Raw genomic sequence first — 21,171 nt, 5'->3', positions numbered from 1 at the left:
CAAAACAAAACATTTTTGTGCTCAGTAAAAAGGAGCTACTGAGGCTGTAAATGAGGAAAACAATTTTGCAGAAGCCTTTTTCTCCTGTGTTAAGTATGCTGGCTGGAAGGATAGGCTGCTGAAGCACAGCCCTCCACTAGCCTCAGGCTGCTGCACCCAGCTGGCTTGTCCACCGGCCCCTGCCAAGCACACGGCAAGACAGCTTCATCTGCAACCTCCTCTGCAGGAATTGCCTCAGGTAGCACCAACCTGGTCTTTTTTATTATTATTTTATTTTACCCCATGGTCTTTGTTGCTGCATGTTAATTGACCATCACCTCGCTGACTGTGTTAACACCAAGTGTACAGCTTCTTTTGTAAGAGCAATTCTTAAGAGCAGTGTTACACTGCAACTGATTTATTTTTCTAGTTAGAAACGTCATTTACTGCAGGATCTTTTAACCTTTTGTACTGTACATTTTACTTAAAGACAGTTTTAATTCCTTCTTGACTTAATTGATTTAAAAGGAATATTCTTCAGGATTTTATCAGGAGAGTGTTGGGAAAATTTTGGGCAATGCCTCTGTCTCCTGTATGGTGTTATATGACAGTGGAAACTTGTCACAGAGCAGAAGTACCTGCTTGCTCAGGCACCACCAAAATATCTTAGAATTTAAACTGCAAGAAAAGCAGTTAGAAAAACAATTAAATGTTTAGAGAATTTAAATAGAAACCATTTGCTGGTAATTGCCTGTCTTCCTCTGCAGCTTGAGCTCTCCTTGCTCCCCTATTATAAGGACACTTGAACAAGAATCCGCTCTCAATCTTCTTCCATCTTTGATGTTAACATCAAAGAAAATGATTCAAAATGGTTATGGTTTTCTCAGTCACAACATGAAGTATGGATGGATTTTTTTTTTTCTTTGACTCTCTATAAGTCTTAAGTCATTTCCCAGGACTATTTGTTTTCTCATGTGAGAAAAAGTAGTTTGAAATTTTCCAGAGTTTTTATTGTATCTACTTCTGTCCATTAATGTAAAAAGCACTAGCTTCCCACTCTCCTGAGACAGAATGAATAATTGCCCATTTTGGATGAGAATACTCTAGTCTCCTTCTTGCTTTCCAAAATAAAGAGAAAGGACATCATGAAACTTCTCAGGACTGGTACCACAAGGCTTCTGTCTCAAAACATGTGTGTGCCACTCATGATACCAGCTTGGGTTATTTTCAGCTTTGAATATTGAGTGACTGTTAAAATCAGTTTTATTTAGGAACCCTCACAAAGATTAACCTGGAAAGATCTGTATATGCATGTACACACATTATGTATGTAAGTATATGTGGCTGTTTAATAAAAATATCCTTCTACCCTTGCTTGTTTCAGTGAAAATTTAGAATAGTCTTGATGCACCATTTCATGCTTCTGTGCTTATTGAAAAGACTCTAAAGAGTCAAGATGATCACAAATAAGATGTACACACTCCCCATAAACTAAAACTCTCTACAGCATAACATAAATCTCTTCAAAAGAAAGCCTGCAATAAACATCTCAGGAGAGGAAGGGAGTAAGGAGAAAGATACAAAATCTTTCAAACTCTATCAAACCTGATAATATTGAAACTTTGTGAAATCTGAAAAACATACATAGCACTGGATTGTGCTTTGACTTTTCCTGTTGCAGTTCCATTAATTGCGGTGGTGCAGTACAGCATGTAAATCAGAGTGGGACTTTACCTTACATATAGCAGAAGAGAGAAGGACAGAATTGCCATATGCCAGATTTCTCACTTTGCCTGAGGGATAGATTAAAATAACTTATTACACAAGCAATCCAAACCTCGGGGGTAGGTAAAAGTATTTCTAGATTCTCCTGGGATGTATATTATAGATTACTCCTCTGATATTAAAACAGAGTAAATAGGGGGAGGGAGTGGGCTCCCACAGCTGTTTCCTCTACAGAGCTGTTCTCAAATCCTTTTCCTGCCACAAAATAGCAGAAAAAGTCTTAAAGTATTTCAAAGAACCTTCCTTCCTTCCTCCTTTCTCCCCAAGCTTCCTTCTATCCTGCCCTTCTTTCTTCCTCCGTTCCTGCCCTGCTTCCTTCCTGTCCGCCTTTCTCTTTTTTCCCCTTTCTCTCTTTAACTTTAGTTTAACTGCACTTGGAACATGCTTCTCACATTTTATTGAAATACTGCTCTGTGTAACTGCCATGCTATTTGAGGTGGCTGTTTGCACTAGTGTGTGAACAAACGATGAGCATGTAAATACTTCATAAAACGATCAGGGATTTTGGATAATTTCAAATTTTATGCTTTTTTTTTTGGATCATTTTTCTCATAGGCAGACAAAAGAAACAAAAATTATGGATACTAAAATTATTCCATATATTCGTTTAGGCTTATTCGATTCTTCAAACCAGCTCCCCATAGACACATTTGTATAAACAGAAACACGCTAATTAAAGCTGCTAGGGAGACACAATCTATTGAAAGTCTCAAAGCACAATTTTACTTTTAGGCTTCATATGGTGATAGTGCAAAAGAGCAAAATTTGTCTTCAAGGTTTAAATATAATGAAATGAAATTTTTCGTTAAGTATGAGCTATTTGGCTGCATGCTGCTCTTATCTCCTCTAGCACGCACCTGATTTTCTTTTCTATCTTGCCTTTGTTCATTTTTAAATCTCCAGTGGTCTTTCATGTTTTTTTAAAGAACTGCAAAACTCATTAAAACTTTTCAATTGTTTACTTCCTTGTGCTTTCTCATCTCACTGTCCTTTCACAGGTCCTTTAGTTTGACATAAACGAACAAACTTTAAACTGTTAGTTTATGCTGCTGTCTATACTGATAGCATTTACATGTCTATTTATTATATCCTATCTATTATGACATCAAATATACTCAGATCTAGCGTATGATTTTTTCAGTCTTATATCTTAGTTTTTCAAACAAGGACCATTTAATTCCACTCCTTCAGGTCTGCAGCAATTGTCACCATATTTTTTTTCCAGGATGACAGTTCTCTTGTGCTTATTTTCCTTATGACTTCTCCAAAAGGCTGTTTTGAAGTCTTCCCTTGGGGATACTTGTATAACTCAATAGCTAAGTGTATTCTAACCTTATTTTCAGCTCTTCAGAAGAAGCTCTCCTGTATCTAAATAAAGGAATATATTCATGGCTGTAGCCTGAAAACTTAAATGTGTTGTTGAGGAAAGTGTTTCCATATTCCCTGCAACAGGGAGCAGGCGGTAATCCACAGAGCTCATCCAACCTTCCTCCGCCCCAAATTCACTGACATGGCAAAATGTTCTGTTCGTGCAGTGATGTGTGACTTGCACATTTTGGCTACATTCTCTGAAGTGGGCAGAGTTTTTAGGCTCTCATAAAAAAGTACATGCAATGGCCAATTTGAGATTTGTGTATCACTTGCAGCAAAATGGCAATTCAGAGACAGGAATCAACAGCTTGTTTAGTGGGTGATAAGTCCCCTGGCTGAGAGGGCAGGAAGAAGCAAGAGAGCGGATGAATGAATGACTAATACATACTTCTCCAAAATAAATAACTTGCTTAAAAGTCAGGAATAAGTTGGCAGTGGGAAGCCTACAGGTTCAGTACATATGCTTGTGCCTAGAGAGCACAGAGAACTTCTTTTCATTTGTAGCATTATTGCAGAAATGGTTTTTTTTTTTTTGCACAAGAATAAATTGTTTTCTGATAATTTGGGTACTCCTGGTTTTGCTTAACAAGTGTGAAGCTCATAGCATTGCAATGCCTCATTCACTTCCCTTTGGATTTGAGATTTATATTGTAATATAAGTGATATGAACTTGATCCAATTTACCTTTTGTGTTATCTTAAAGCATTTTTGCTGAAATGCTTTATTAATAGCCTCTGCTTCTCTTTAAACCCAAAGGAAATGCAGGGTAAATCTTATGGTGTTGCTTCAGACTATTAGACAGAAGCCACAAACACTTGATCCCAGAGTTTCATGATATGCTGGCTTTGGCACTGAAACTGACCTAAGGAGTTTCATGAGTTCTTTCCAATTCAAGTTGCTTGTTTCTCCATCTGTACCACTACTTTATCTGAAATCACATCTTTTGATGGTCGCTGGTATAAGCCAAATCACTGAAGTGAGCCAGGTTAAAGAAGTCTTCTCTGTGGAAAAGAAGCCTGGATCAGTTCATTGATTCAGTTTACCACTGTAGAGAAGGAAAAAACTTTGTGCTGCAGGCACAAAGAAAAAAACATTTGGCAGAGAGGCAGGAGAGCAAAAGGAGTGCCTTAGCACAGGTAGAAGTTGGCTGTAGTTCCTGTGGCATGGATGGATGCAGGGGTTAGGTGCTTAATGGCTTAGGATGAGTCTATGCAAGAGTTTATGTGGCTGTGAAAAAGTCAGAATCATGGAATCATAGAATCATTAAGGCTGGAAACACCATTAAGATCATCTAGTAGCGATTGCCTGATATCTCTGACTAGGAGGTTGTCTTCTTAGAAAGGTTTACTATGGATTGACACAGAAGCGATGAGCTTCTATATTCAGGAAGATGTGAGCTCTGTTTTGAAACTGCTTCAGTGACTGAGGCATTTTCAAGGTCCCCCTTCAGCGTGGTACTCCAATGGTAGTGAGGAGGAACATGCTGCAATCCTCTGAAAGCTGAGTGGGGGCCCCCTCTTCCCATTTTTATCCTCTGTGCCTTGGGAAATAGTTATGGCTCAAGCCTTGAACTCACCAGCAACCATGGCCACGTTGGGTGCATTTGCAGCCTCTCTGAACTGTGTGCCCTTAGCACAGTAAGTGGGCAGTGCTTGGTAACCTCAAATAGGACCCTCAAACTGCAGGGCCCGATTTAGCAGACATTTCCCATCACTTGATCAATACGAGCTGAAACTGACAGAACTTGAGGCCTGCTGGCTGAATATGTTGCTTTTTATGTCAGCTATTTTTTTTCCACACTAATTAGTTTGGCTGTCCAGGCTAATTAAGATCCAGACTCTGCTGCAGCAAATGGCAAAATTCCCCTTGCTTTCAACAGAGCCTGGATTTCACTGCATTTCCAAGCTTGTGTTGCTACTCTCCATTTTGTCAGCAGGTGGCAATATCTCCTTTTTGTCTGAACTTCAGAAAAGTTCTGTGAGCAAACACAAACTCTGTTCAGATAGCTATTGCAGCGGGTATTCTGACTGGGAGAGAGATAAGATCTCCTTCCAAATCTCTTCTAACATTTAAGTGCTTCCTTAGTCATCAAAGTGTTTTTAAAAGCGGAGCTCGGGAAGCCTATCTCTGTACAAGACATCACTCCTTTCCGAACCCCAGCCCTCAATTTCAAGCAGGAACTCCCACAACTCAAAATCAAAACACATGATTTGTGTATATTACAGTTTTTTACTGTGATCCACAGACATTACTAAATATGCCAGTGCTCAGACCTCATAAACTTGTGCGCTCTAGCATCCAGACTTAATGTGACTTGTTAAAATATTTCAAATGAATCTGATTATGCAAACAAGAAAAAGTAAACAAATTTGAATGCCTGTTGTTAAGTCTTTGCCTCACTTATTTAGGCCCAAGCAATCCAACATGCAATGTCTGTTCCTGATGGAGTGACTGGCCAATATCATACCCAAGGTCAGCAAGTCCTTGAGCTGTCTGCTGTGTAAGTGCCAGTCTTGCACAGCAGCTCTCTATAAGGTTATCTCACTATCGACATCCCCTTCTCCTGCCCCATTCTGAGACCTCTTTTTCATGTCAAAGTGTACAGCAGTGTATGGTTTCATATGAAAATGAATGAATACTAAGGTGTGTGCCTAAGCTCTGCGGGAAATCTGAATTTCTTTTTGAAATCACAAGAGACATAAGTAAATCTTTTCCCAAAAGATAGTTTGATTTCAGCCATGCAGTCTGTGGGACACAAAGAAATTAAAATACCTTGTATTTGTTTGTGCATTGGCAGTGGCTAGCAAAAAAAAGTTTTTCATTATTTAACCACCATTTGCTCTGGAACACTAATACCCTGAATCTGCTTTTTAAATACAGTCTGTATTCTGACAACTTGAGAAAATTTGATGAGGATTATTGGGAAATTAAATTAAGTTACAGCTAAGTTAAACAATTATGCTAAGGGCATGCAGTCCCCCAGAAGAAATGAACCTTCACAGATTCATTATGTCTGTTGTTTGAGAGCAGAATATGGAACACTACTTTTGCTCAGGTAGAGAAGTCCAGTAGTGGCTTTGTGAAGTTGCTGTGGTTATTGTGATGCAGAGACAGCTGCTGCTCAGAATGTGCATTATGGAAGCTTCGTACCTGAGGGACATCGCCTGGGCTCACTGTGCATTAACAGGGACACTCTAGACACCTGCAGATGCACTGGGCACTGCATTGTCCTTAAGGCTTTGCAATTGCTGCCTTGTAATTTCCATCTGGTCACTTAGGTGCTTGTTCCAGGTTCCTTGGGTGCCATGGTGATGACTTCTAAGGAGACAGATTAAAGTAGAATGCTTGCTGACTTAAAACAGTGTGATGGCCAGGCCTAGAAAACCTGCTCTTCTGTGGCAGCACCTGGACAACAGAGATGTTGTGCAGTCCCTATCCTTGGAGGGTTTCAAAACCCAAGTGGATAAGGCTCTGACTGGCCTAGTCTGATCTCACAGGTCCCTCACCAGAGCCTAAGGAGCTGTGATCCTGCAAACAGATCAGGCAATACCTCAAGGCTCAAACCTGGTCAAACCTAGCTGTATATTTCAAACAGCAATAACCTTCAGCAGTCCGATGGGCTATCTCATATTGCCACTGGGGAAACCATGGGAAAGGTGATCCTGGCTGAGGGCTTAGGCAGGCCTCCACACAGACAGGGATTAGAATTTGGTAAGGCAGCTGGAGAAGGGACTTTTTTTCCATCCCAAATTCCTTTCCTGTTCTGGACTACAGTGATATCAGGGTGTTTCAAAGGAAACAGAAAGACTCCCTCCCTAACCCCAGGAATAACCTATAACTGACTTAGAAAGACGCATATAATTACGAGCTATGAGTATCAGACAACATGGTCTCTTTCTTTTAGGAATGAATTCTTTGAACTGAGTGCTCGATGTAGGTGGAAATCACAGTTCACTTGAACTAGTGACTCTGGTTATCAGTAAATGAAATCCAGACACCACAGTGTCTAGCAGATTTTGCATTCAGTTGAATTAACATCCCTTAAACTCATGTATCTTGCTCTGTTTCTAGTTCGCCTACAGCCATCAAATGCTGTAATCACTTTCTATAAGAGTAAAAAGACAAATCATCCCTTTTTTAGTTGGAGCAATTTTCCTATAGTACAAAGCAAAACAACCCCCAAACAGCTGCCGTTGTCTTTCACATGCTTTTTTCCTTTCCTTTTAAATGTACTCCTTAGTGCAAGAACATTCCCTTTTAAAAAAAAGAAAGAATAAAAATAACAATAATCCTCTAACCATCCTTTTCCAGCAATTCGTGCAGTTATTCTGTCTAGGTAGTAGATCAGATTTAAAATCTAACTGTAGTGTTTTACATTCAAGTCAGTGTCAGGTTCCACAAAGGCATTTCAGGAAATTGTGAGCTCCAACTAAATGTGCAATAAATGGCCACAGATTTTTCTCTGATACTCAGACCTAAGAATGGCAAAGTGAAGAATAATAAAACAGGCTCACTAAGAATAGATTTTTCTGGACTTCTCTGATGTCCTTGATAAGAGCAAACATTTAGCATGGCACCAAAGTGAAAGTTCTAGAGTAGGGGATACCTGAAGGATCTGGACCATGGCAACAGTCATCAGTGGTAGTAAAGGAAGTATCAGAAGAGAGAATGAAATACTATTCACACGGCTTTTCCTGTTCCACACCTCCACTAATACTTTCACTGAAACATAGGGACCATGCTGTCTGACCAGAGCTGGGTGGTGGCTCCATTCATAGAGAAAAAGTCTAGGATATAATGTGGAAATAAGGACTGGAGTAAGAGGAATGGGATGAAATCCCACAGATCAAACGGCAGTATTGTGTAATTTTTCTGTACCCAAGGTTTTTATTGCTGAACAGTGTTGAAGAAGAGAAAGATCTAGGCATACTACCCAAATGGATCGTGAATCTGATCTTAAGATGATGAATCTGTGAGTAAAATAGCATGTTGTGCACCAACAGAGGTGCTTCCAGTGGAGACAGGGAATTCTTTAGAAGAATTGGAGACAAGAAGGGACTATAATTTTTCTGTACTGTGCTACATGGTCACAAAGCTTCTGTGGCTGGTTGCAAACACTGCGGTAGGTTTCCTTTAGAAATGCTGCCATTGGGAACAGGAGATCAGTGTTTTTGCAGACAGCTTAGTAGAGTCAATTACCTGGGAAAAGAGAGCAGATCTGCTCAGTGGCTACTACCTACTCTCTTTTTGGAGCATGTTCAGGAAATGCTGCAAGATGAGCCTTGCAGAGGTTTGTGAATATTCTTGTGTCACAGGAGAGGAGCAGTTTGGCTAAGCATCAGGTACATTAACTTTTGGGTGACCTTTTCACTGTAGATACATGGCTGTTGCAGAAGCAGGTAATGAAATGCTAATAATTTTGCAAAACCCAGAAAACATTCCGCAGATGTGGCTAGAGGCAACAATGCGAAATCGAAAGAAATAGGTTTCCTGCTTCTAACTTGGAGTTCAAATATAAATCTGAATTTGAAGACAAATTGTCCAAGATTATGAATATAATTTAAAGAGAACCAATGTTGTTGGGGATTTTGTTTTGTTCTTAGCATGAAGACACAGCATTTTCATTAAACGGGTGAATAATAAACGGATTAACCTGTCATGGAGGCAAATGGCATATTCTGCTCAAACTCTCCAGCTATTTTGGGGAAGGTGACAAATGGAGATTGTTTGTTTTCCTTTTAACCCCTTCCTCCCTCTTTAAAAGCGCCTTGTCAGTGCAAGCAGAAAAGGCAAGACAGGTGCCTGCATAAGCGTTGGGGAAGCCATGGATGTGTATGTTTTATTTTAGGGAGAGCATCTGAAGGCCAGTGGGAAGTGACATACAGAGTAGCCTGGAATTCAGAAGCGAAAGAACAGCACATGCAGTGCTATGGTGTGTCTGATAGTATCGTCCTTAGGAAGAGTCTCATAGATCTCATCTTTTTCATTGGACTTGCTAATGGTTTATGACTAGCAGTACAGCCCAGTGGGCTGTTTTGTTCAAAACTTAAAAATCCAAAGGAATGTTGTTAATTCATATGACCAGTTACCTGTGACAGTACTGTAAGCAAAGTTCTTTTTTTGTTTGGGTCACAACGAACAGAAATAATTAAAACACATCAAATTTGATATGCAGTGTGTTTTTAATGGCGCTGTTTTTAAGCAGAATGGTTACTGCACATTCAAGAAGTGAGATATCCAGCCTGTTTTTTGATTACAGTGGGTTTGGAAAAGTGCTGGAAAATTCCAGTCTGACTCATGAACATGTTTGTGTACAGCTGCTTGGGAATTAGGGCGAGAAATACATTTATCATCTTCTAGTCTTATGAGAAGTTTTGAAGAGCTATCTTCCATGAGTGAAATTCCATCGAAGACATTGTAAATAAATGTGAAGGGGTTGTGAGTTTCAGATTGTCCTATAGAATTCAGAACTCTGCTCTAAAATTTGGTAGCCTGATGCCCAGGCCTTTGAGGATGGATGTGTCTCTGTAAAACCCACAGAATTACAATGCTAGAAGCTTAGTGTTTCTATTGCTATAAATCAAAACTCAGCCTGATTATAATCATTCAAGTGGCAATCATACAAAATACTGCTATTTCTATGTTCAAACATATTGCCAGAGGTGGGGCTGAACCATTGTCCCTGACCTCTGGAGGGATGTGGGCTGAGGCTCTATGGATCAGCCTCCTCACCAGATGTTTTCAAGCACAAAACAGCACATCTAACATGGGAGGGAGAGGAGAAGGGATTATGAAAATCCCAGTGAGCCATCCTAGATTTCACATTAGCTTATTTGGTTTGCTTTTCCTGAGTGCTTTTGTGTGGAAAATGACTAGAAACCTATAGAGGTGTCATCTTTTGGGATCAGAGCATTTCTGGTTTTTATTTGTAACCTGAATGAATTTTACAGTAGTATATATGGCAATAATTTGCCCTTTATAACATTTCACCTGATGTGGTACTCTCCCAGGAACATTTTGGGTTAAGTTTGCTACAGATTGTTAGCAGATTTTTAAAGGAGAACTTGCAGATTCCACTATCTCCTTCAAGAGTTTATTTCTTCTTATCTTGAAGAGTCATAGATTTTATAACCTCCTAATTCAGAATTCAACTTTGCCATTTCATAACACTGAAAACAAACTGAAACATTTGCCACTCCTGTGTAAACGCCTTCAGCCACAATTTAAGTGACTTGAGTTTTCTTGATGGAGTACAGCAAGGACAAGTCTGTGTAGATAAATTCCATAAATTTGAGGCTCTCTGCCCTCAAAGGTGGTCTGTATGGTAATGCTATACCTTGGACATTGATTGCAGTGCCCCAACCTTTGTCAAGGTGCCCTATAGATAGAACCCAGTTCATGCTCACACAGTTAAAATAGAGACACAGAATCATTAAGACTGGAAAAGACCTCTAAGATCATCTAGCCCGACGGTTCATCCATCACCACCATGCCCACTAAACTGTGTCCCTCAGTGCCACATCTCCAAAGCTTTGCCAGTGAATTTCAGGGAGTGCAAGGTAAAAGTGGGCTAAGCACTACTTTGTGCTCTATACTGTGTGTTATGTCTCCATTTGGGGCCAGGGCTTTGGTAGAGAAACAGTGGTAGAGCACTGCTTTTTCATCTTGAAGTCTCATCTGTGAGTAACATTTCATGCAGACATTGAGCTTGATTGAAACTAGTTCTTTACTGATTTTTGATGCTTGCTATTAGACCTGAAGTTTGTAGTTTGCTTGTGCTTCTTTTTTAAATTCTTTACTCCAAAATAAGTAAATAAATAAAAATAAAAAAAACAACCCCAAACCAAAAACACCCAATTCTGCATTGCAGCTAAGGAGTCTACCTAATAAAGCTGAATTCTGACAGTATCAAGTCGCTTGGAGTCACTTCCCAGATTCAACCCCAGGGCAAGGATATTTTCTCTAGTACAGCGTCACATAAGTTTTCAGCATGGTTTTTTTACTGCTTTGACTGTTTTATGAAAATAATGCCCAGAATGATCTCTTTTAGAAGTGCATATCATTAAATGTTCCCTTTAAGAAAAGGACATGCATTAGATGTTGTAATGGGAGTGTATTTTATTAATGCTTTGTGATGACATATCAAATGCCACTTTTGCAGGGTGACAGATATTGTCTCCTTTTCAGGGTACATCAGGAGGTGCTCTCAGTCCTCCTAAAGTGCAAGTGGAATTGAATTGGGAGTAGATGAGGACAGGAAAATAGAAAGTCATTAACTGTTAGGAAGTCCTGATGGACAGTGTTGGAGAAGACAAGAAAATAATGGGTAACTGAAAAAAAAAATCCTAGCTGGAAAAGGATTTTGAAGCTCTGCCTTGTATAGAAGATGGTTGTGGGGACTTTTATGCATTCTGATTTATAGCAAAGAATGAGCAGAATTATTTTTTTACCATCCTATTGCTCATGTTAGAAACAGAGAATGTAAAGTTCATTTTCCTCTTGGAAGCATGGCTCTCTGCTTTGTTTCCCTGCCCTCTGATTCTGCTACTCCAGATTGCAGCCTAGTTGCCTGGCTGAAACAAGCATTAGTTCTCTAACCACAGATAATGTCAGAGAGAATGAGGTTTTGCAGGGTAGTAAACGTGTGCAGGAGGTGCCAGATGGCTTTTACAGTCCGGTTTGGCCCATGAGCGTTTGCTCATGTGAGTACATGTGTGTATTTAAAAAAAACAAAAACAAAATCTAGTAGCTGCTGCTAACTGGACCATCTGGTAGCTGTTCCATCCGCTATAATGTCATTTACTTTTTTTGCTTTTCAAGCAGGTCTGTTTTTAAATGGCTTATTTTAATCACCAGAAACCACATATGTGCCAGTCAGTTGTCTAGTAGTTCCCAGCACTTGTCCCTCTATGCAGCCTCCTTCTGTCAGCTGGGGTTTTCCCCAAGATGCCACTCACAGTGATATCAACTTTGTCTTTTCCCCTAGGCATCTTCCAATTTTGCATATGTGGCACATTTTTTCCCTGCAGAAAGCAGTGTCTGTCTGCATCGTTTCCTCCTTGTAAGGAAGTCATTCCTTCCTAAATGCTCCTGTCTTTTATCAGCCATTATTTGGTCTCACTCACTCTTAAGATCTGATCTCACCTACCCTGATGAATGCTTTAAAAATGTAAACAATGCAACCCAAGTTTCTTCCAGCTTTCCCCTGTGCAGCTGGACTGGCTACAGAGCTGTGCAAGTCCCCAAAGCAGGTGCATGGAAAATCATGCCTAACTGCCTCTAGCAGCAGGGAAAAACATTTCAGTAAGTAGATGAGGAGGAAGGCATAAAAGGCCTTTGGTGAGATAGTTTCTCCCATATTGCCCTTGAGTAAGTTGAGCACCTGAGGCTTCAGAAAGCACTGTTGTTTAACCCTTTGTGCTCTTACCTAGCAGATACAACGGGACTCAGGGTCATACTGGGATAGATAGCATACTGTGCTTCCCTTTGGCAGAAAAAAGCTTATGAAGTGGGACTTCTACTGTGAGAACTGATGTTTGGCTTTCCCAGATATGGGTGCGGAAAAGGGGGAACAGATCCCCAAAATAGCTATTTGTTGTACAACCTCAGATGCCTCAGCTCATTCCCCTTGCCTTTAAAAAGCACTGCAGATCTCCAAGTCTGCTAACCCTCGGAAAAACACACTGCTGTTGGAAATTTTGTTAATATGGTACCAGGTAATATATATTTTCTTTTTCCTTACAATCAACCATATTTTATACTGGTAAAATACTGCAAAGGGCTTGTAAACAGGGCTGTACCTCTGGTATGCTATCACCCTGCAGTTTCCCTGCAGTCACGGCACAGTCTGTGTAATGCAGAGGTTGTAATGCGCAGTGTTGCTCTTAAGATCTGCTCTCCTGATTTAACAACTCCGCATTGCTAGCTCACCCATAGGCATCTGTGAGCTATACCCACCACCCCATTGCAGCCTTCTCAAACTACATGATTCCTAAAAGTGAACAGAATGAATGGTTGGTTGAAATAGAAAAACAAGAAAATGGAAGCCTTCATTTTTAGACAGTCTCTGTAGGACAGCAGGTAATAATCTGAATTTGATACTCTGCTAATATTTTCTCCATTGTAATATATGTAGTTTCATTTAAATAAGTTTGGTTTAGTCAAGGGGTGAAACTATGCCATTCTGACATCTATTCACGTGGAATGCATTTCATAACACACATTTTTTAATTTGTGCTTCCTCTCGAGAGCTAGCATGACTGCATGCTAGCACTGTGAGCAAGACTAAAATACATGGTTGCAATTCCACCCTTTATTTTAAACCATATAATATTTTATCTTTTCATGTGAAGGCAAAGTTCATGTTGAATGAATGCATGATTAGATAATTATAATGTGAAAAATGTATCCTTGGATGGAACTGTATGAAGTCAGCTTTAAATGCAGAATTCTCAGCAACAACACTTACTGTCATTAAAGTACCATGGCATTACTGTGAAATAGAAATGCTTTGTTTTCTTACTACTCACAGCATTGTCTGAGACAGTCAACTGCGATCAAGAAATTGGATTGGCAATGTCTTGTGTCTATCACACTGCACCACTATTGAGGCTGAAAATTATAGCTGATTGATTTAAAAGCAGCATTCACAGGGATTTTCACTTTTGAAAAATACTACAGAAGTAACTCTAAGATAGATGCGCATAGACTGGGGCATTTACTGACATTTGGAAAAAATCTGTGGGCACAGGTCCATGGCTTTGTGCATATATGAGATATTGTCTAGCAGTTATATATGTACATCCCTTTCAAGAGATTTTAGTCTGAGTTTTAGAAGAGAAAACCAGTGGCGTGAGAAACCACCAGTCTGAAGATGTGCTTCTACTGTTATTGTGGTATTCATGAGCAAACTACCCTACCAGTAGTTTGTGGCCTTGATGTGTTGTTACAAACAGTCTTAGCAGGTGAAACCATACTTTCCATACCTACTTTGGTAGGGAAAACTTGAAGGGAAAAGCTGAGGTTCTTCACTATATCATTTTGCAAAATGTGAACACATGCAGGAAAAGCAATACTAGAGTCAAACACAAATTTGACAGAGAAACTCCCACATATGCTCATAGTTCTCAAATTAAATAAAAGACCTGAAAGTAATGATTATCTCAGTATACGTTCACCCATACAAGTTTTTGTAGAACTTGGAGAAGAAAACAGTATTTGACTGTTGTATCTGCTACTTCCTTGGTGCTGATGGTCAACCCAGAATGAGTGCAGCACTGTGCAGCAGGATGTTATCTCTGAGAAGCGAGCAGGGTGCATTGCAATGACATCAGCAAAGAGGAATGGCAAACTGCATACTTTCTGGTCCTCCTTAAAAAGCAACAGTATAAACCTGTGTTGTGAACAGTATTCAACAGCATAAGACCTGAGGAGTATGTGGGACCTGACAGTTTTCCCCACTGCACTCTCCTGGGGTCCCTGAAGGATCAGTTCTCTTTCCCACCTTATTTAACTTACACTTGCAGCCATTGGGGCTGATTGGACGACAGATAATAGACACATCCAACAGCAGACAATAGATGCTTCAAACAAGCTGCCGCAGAGCAGCAAAGTTGTATGTAATGCTTTCTACCGCCTCCCTTTAATCCCTTTAAGGACACTAGCTCAGCCTAAAAAACAGCCAACCCATTCCCTGAGAATCCATTTTCACACAGGTAGTAGCCTTCCTGTAAATCTATGTGGGAGAAGTTGGCACTCTGGGTGCTCCAGCAAGCACCGAAACCAAGCGCATTGCCACAGCAACACAAACCTACTTGGCCTATAGCTTTTTACTTCTCCAAACCGACCCATTGAGCTTCAAATGAAGATCAGGGTTTTAGACCTGCAGACCTCCAAGAGTTGGGATTTAGCTTATATATATGGTGTAGCTAAGGCTTTGTGATAAAAGCTGAGCTCCAGGATTCTGTGTCTCTGGCATAACAGAACTTCCTACAGATAAAGGTCACATTTGACTGTATTGGAAACAGATTTCTTGACAGCCTGTCTAAGATTAGACTGAACACCCACAGGAAATGAGGATAATCCCAAGCCAACTATCTTCTCCTCAAGTACAAGTCTTTGGACTTGTCGAAGTGGCATAACAACATTTAGAGATGATGTATATACTCCTACACTGCACACGTCTGTGTGTACAGCACTTCAAGGGATGGAGAGAGAGAGCAAATGGTGTGCGGCTGCCATCCGTCATGTCGCCCTGGGCACTTCTGCTTGGACCTCATCTGGAACAGCTGGAGCAAGCATGGCTCAGCCCAGCAGGAAGCACAGCTGGAGGGGGTGAGCAAAGGGAATGTGAGCAATAGACAGCATTGACAAATCTCTAAAGAAGAGAGATTGCGAGGAATTGACTTTACTTAATTTAAAATCTAAGAAAAGACATCAGGAGAATAATGGATGGTCCAGAAAAGAATACAGAGCAAGTGAGGTGTAAAACTCTACTGCATTCCCCAGTGATTCGTGCTCCCTTCCCACAACAGACAAAACATTCTCCATTTTGAAAAATGCTTATTGAACACAATAAGAACAGGGACAGCAGAAAACTGAGAAATAGCAGTATGAGTGGGGTAGGCAAGGCAAATGTGTGGGTAGGTTAATAAGGACTTAACAGTGTGAAACAGCAGCTGATGCAACACTTGGAATTGCCTCTTTCTGTTGCGACACTCAATAGCTAAATTTCATTTTATTTAGCAAGCGGTGTCCCTTAGTGTCCCATAGTACAGGAGACCATTAATGTGCACTGGTGGCTGCAATCACCTCCTTCCCCCTGCTGACCATACCCCTTCTGATGCAGCCCAGGACACTATCCCCTGCCCACCCACCTGCCCTCCACCCTCCATTTCCTCTGCATCCTCAACTGGAGCTCTCCTGCCTTCCCTACACCCTGTGCACTCTTCTCAGTTATGCATCCCTGCAGAACACACAGGAACCCAGGGCACTGCTTATATCAACTGAATTATTTTGTATTTGCAGTAGGGTTTATATCATAATGCAGATTGCTAACCTGTTGTGAGCCTTTGCATAGACGAGGTTTCATTTTCAGATGATAAAAAATGCTAGAACAATTTATAATATTTCCATAATGAGATATCATTCTGTTCCAGTTCCCGAGGCAGTTTGCAAGAGGCAGACTATCAGCTCTCTTCTGGGAAAATCCTACAGATATTGATTCAGGGGCTCATGTAACTATTTTACATAGTCTTTTGAGATTTTTTGCTGCTGAAAATGTCCTTGCAGCTCCATGAGGATCAGGCTTTGGGCAGTTTGTCTTTCTGTAGTTTTTTCATCAACATAAAGAAATGGAAAAAAAAATATCCCAAAAGAAACATAAAAGGAAGCATCCTTTGTCCCTTTGTGTATATAAAAAAATATCATGCCTTAGAAATGGCTTAGTTTGAACCATGCAAGAAAGGGTTGTTCTACCCCAGCAGTCACATCTCTATTTCATCCATTCAATGGATGGTTAGAACAAGAGTAGCTGAAACCAAGCATTTCTTCCAGTGAATTACGAAGAATGTCTGTTCTGAGCCAGCAAGCTATAAAAATGAGCAAAATGATATAAAAACCTATTAGAGGTAGCAAGAGATAATGATGATAATATCCATAATGTACTGTTTCTGCCACTTCATTCTGCATTAGAGTCTATTGTTGACAATGATGTGCCTCACTGGGTTCCTGCCTGTCCCGCTTTCTGTGTGCCTGTGAGGGCTCACGTTGCTCTGTGCTCCTTTCACTGACCAGACACAGTAAATCAGCCCCGCTCCAGTGAACCCACGATGGAACATGCTGTAGGTAGATGGTAGAACCCTATTTTTTTCATACAGCATCTGCCAGACAAAAGTTCAAAGAGATTAACTGACAGCAGGTCCAGTCCAGGGGCAGGCCTGCAGGACTCTATGCTATTTACATCCCCAGAGGGGATGGGGAAACATCCTCTTCAAGTTGTAAAGGCAGCATACACAGCTATTTTGCTTATTGCCCTAAGTGCTAGAACAAATTACCTTCCTGTCTGAACCATTTCATAGCCAATATTTTCTTAAGGACTCAGCCCCATAGAACTAGTGGTCATAGCCTCAAGTTGCACCAGGAGAGTTTCAGGTTTCAGTTTAGGAAAAGTTTTTTCTCAGAGAGTGGTGAAGTATTGGAACAGGCTGCTTAGGGAGGTGGAGGAGTCACCCTCCCTGGAGGTGTCCAAGGGAAGGGTAGATATCACACTGAGTGATATGGCTTAATGGTAGTGTGGTGAGGGGCTGTTTGGACTAGATGATCCGATTGGTCTTCCCAACCTTACTGATTCTGTGACTCTAAGTAGGGCTTCTACTTTTCCCCTAGGCAAGGATATACGATAACATGCCAAGTAACACACAGTGATTATATCAGTGAGAGAGGTTTTACATCTGTTGATGTGCTGAGGATGGTAATACTGTAATCCAGGTCTGCGTAGCACTTGTGCATAATGTTCAAAGTAGTGAAGATGGAGGATGAAGAATAAACCCAAATGTTGAGTTCTCTGTGTAGGCACTGTAGAGTCAGTCCATATACAAGAAATTTGCACTTACTCTGGAAAAGCCACAACTGCCACGATGACTAAATTGGCAGAGCACTTTTTCAAACTGTTCTTTTTCTGCCAAGAGCAATAGCAGTCCTATTTGCTGAGGAACAAACATCTCTGGAGAGGAGACCACACAGTCAGAAAGTGCTGCCAGACCAACACCTCTGGAACAGGGATGGCCTGGAGAAAAGGCTCATCAAGGTTTTATCCAGTCTCCAAACAATGAAGGAAATGGTAGGAACAAGGGAAAGTCTTTCTCTACTTCCCAGCCTTCCTCAAAAAGCAAGCTTTGGTTGTAATAGAAGAACAGAAAAAGCTCACTCATTCTCTTGACTGATTCCTGTGCGAGTTTTATATCAGGTAAAGATTAGGCAAAATGCTATTGCTACATTTTAGTGATACAGACATGGAGGTTTCCAGAAACCAGGAGCTCAGTGACAGACGTGTACCTGCTAAAGAAACTAGATGAGGGAGCTGAACAAATACGTCTGTTCTCTAAGAGGTCACAAAGGCCCCAACTCTCTTTACTAAGATAAATTGATTAGCTAAACTGGCATTACAGAAGACAGCTTTAGGAAATGCTTTGTATTTACTTAGAATAGTTGATTTTCAGCCCATTTTTCATTGTTTGTTGTATGTCAGACATCCAATTATTTTTTTATGTTTATAAAACAGAACACATTAGTTAAATCTCCATTTTTACAACAGAGTAGCTATTGCTTTTGAAGAATCCTCTTTAGCAAGCATTTGCAAGTGAACATATGCTTTTTGATTGTGTATCTTTCCCACCTATCCTATGTCATGCAGATAGCTCCACGCCTAACCATGTAAATAACTCAAGATGACTGCACAATCAGTAAGGCTTCTTCATGATACACAGTAAAAATACATAAAATACCACTTATTTTATGCAGAATCCCTAAAAACTGTTAGGTAGAATAGCGTTCAAGCCTTAATCTTGGCAAACACCAATCAAAGTACCCTGACGCTGTAATATTAAATGCTATCATTTTCATGCATGTATGTACCTGAAAGCAGTAAGTGCTTGCTTTTACTTCTGACATAGTTTCATGCAGCATTTCTGAAAAGCAATGCCAGTTAAGATTGAAGTTTCAGAGGAGAGTGAAATAAAATGAGAAAGGAACTCCTTCTCTGATTTCGCCAAATTTAGTTGGGAAAAAATACATATATGACCAGCTTTCTTATTCTCCATGTTAAGATGCCTATGTAATGAATGTGAATTAGGGCTTCAAATTAAAATAAATAAGTTGTAATAAGAAATATGCTGAAATCTGAGAAGTATCTTGGAACCCAGAAAACATTTACTGTATGAAACACTGCAATGCGATAGAAAACAGCAACAACAAAGTAACAAAGTCCTAGGCTACAGTAAATGAAGACTTACTCATATGCAACAGCCAGGGAGACAGAAACAGAAGAAACAAACTGCTTACCTCCAGAAAGCCTCCAGTACACAGAGAACTCCAGCCAAATACTTTCACCTCCACTGCCAACCCTTAAATGAGGTCTGGGAAGGGGTGCATCCTGGCTCCACCTGTTCCAGTCACTCAGATGCATTGCATGCACCTGAGCTCCCCTAGGTTGGCCCTGCCTTCCCACCAGCCATTCAATCACTGGTTCAGGCTGTGACATTGCATTTCTGATACGCTGTAGTGGTGTGGTGGCACTTCCATGCTTTCCTGTATCTCTTTCTCTCTCTCTCTCTCTCTCTTTTTTTTTTTTTTATTTCTTTGAAGCAAAGTTATTTCAAGCTCTGTATTTGTGAAGAAGCTAGTGAAATATACTAAATAAAAAAGAACGACCCATGTAATCGTTTATTAATATATATTCTCTATTAGCATGAGTTCAGACTGAAAGTTAGGGAAAGAGTTTGCTCAAAGTTTATTCTGCTGACATTTGAAGGTATAGTTTCATAGCTGCCATTAAGAGCATCATTAAATTATGTATCATTACATTCTGAGTTCTCCCCTAATGATCTGGCTTAAAGGACCACCACCTAAACTATTAATCCAGGCTACATTTGTATTACAACATGGAGTCGTAGGATCATTAAGGCTGGAAAAGACTGGTAAGATCACCTGGTCCAACCACAAACCATCCATACCATGTCCACTAACCAAGTCCCTCAGTGCCGCACCTCCAGGGAAGGAGACTCCACCACCTCCCTCAGCAGCCTGTGCCAATGCATCACAACTCTTCTGGAGAAGGAATTTTTCCTAATATCCAACCGGAATCTCCCCACACGGTGAAACTGGATTTTCACCATTTCTCTGTGTGCTTTGGCTGCTCCTACAGGAAGATCTGGGGTGGGATGGAGCCCCAGCCTTTCTTTGGGGCTGTTCTGCAGTACAGACATACCCCAAATCAGCAGGAGAAGAAAATGTTCTGCAGTACAGACATCACTTAGAGAAGGAGACAGTGAGTTGTCTGATCGTGCCTGCATGGGATAAATAGTCCCCTGTGAGCATCTCTCTCCTTGTGTTGACAGCATCCCCTTGAGCAGGCACTTAACCTTCAGGCAGCTGAAATTAGGCAAGGTGAAACCCGCCCTGACTGACAAACTGTATTTTTTTAGTGGCTCAATAAGAGAGTAAAAGATACTAATGTGAAGCTTGTGACCCTCCTGAGATTTTGCCATTGACTTTTATTGCCAGTGGCTTTCCCCTGAAAATCCCAGAATAGGATGCTGGGGGTCCTTCCCTGAGCTTGTTCCCTGTGACAGCATATGTGAATGTTCTGATTGGTGTGCTCATGATGCTGTGCTCAGAGTACGTGCTGTCAGGATGCATGACCTTATCAGGCTCGTGGCAGGGACAGAAATGGGAATTTGCTGGCAGCTTGGTGCTGAGCTCTTCATTCGAGAGCACAGTCTTTATTTTTGCCTAGAAGCAAAATATTGAATGCCTTGGAGACTTTGTTCTTAGCTGCTTAAATGCCTCAGGACAAGATAAAAGCTTTGAGAATCTGTGTTTTGGCTATGTACAGCTTTGGGTGTTGTGGCCCTCAGCTGCATGCCGGGAAGCTCCTTGGTGGGCAGTGATTCTCCATCTCCTGTGTTTCTGTTTCTTTCCTCTGCAACACCTCACAGTGCTATCTTCTTCCCCATCAGGCATGTAGAAGCTTGTTGGAGTCCTTGTAATAGCCTTTCTATGTGTTTTGTCACCTGAAAATAAGTTCTGACACTGCCTTTTACTGCGTACAGTCTGAGGCAATAAATCAAGTGCACTGTCACGCACACAGACCCTCTTGGTTTTGTCACTGCCTGGGGTCTAATTCAGTTCAGATGGGATATTATTTCTGCTTTAAACCAAGTACAACAATTATATGTTTGCTTCTTTGCTGATATTTTAAGACAAAAATTTCAATAGCTACTATTGTGGATAAATGTCCAGTATGTTCAGTGCACAAAC

General features: G+C 40.7%; 1 long non-coding RNA gene across 1 annotated transcript; it reads right to left on the bottom strand.

The window, feature by feature from the left end:
• Nucleotides 1-13,691: 13,691 nt before the first annotated feature.
• Nucleotides 13,692-19,226, bottom strand: LOC149918280 (uncharacterized). The gene is made up of 3 exons (XR_016466508.1): nt 19,195-19,226; nt 16,927-17,015; nt 13,692-15,459 (listed from the first exon to the last, which is right to left on the bottom strand). It is a non-coding gene; the product is annotated as an uncharacterized LOC149918280 (long non-coding RNA).
• Nucleotides 19,227-21,171: the final 1,945 nt, after the last annotated feature.

The sequence above is a fragment of the Phasianus colchicus genome, chromosome 4, assembly GCF_987193195.1.
Source record: "Phasianus colchicus chromosome 4, bPhaCol1.hap1.1, whole genome shotgun sequence".
Taxonomy (NCBI): Eukaryota; Metazoa; Chordata; class Aves; order Galliformes; family Phasianidae; genus Phasianus; species Phasianus colchicus.
This window is presented reverse-complemented; position numbering and strand designations above follow the sequence as displayed.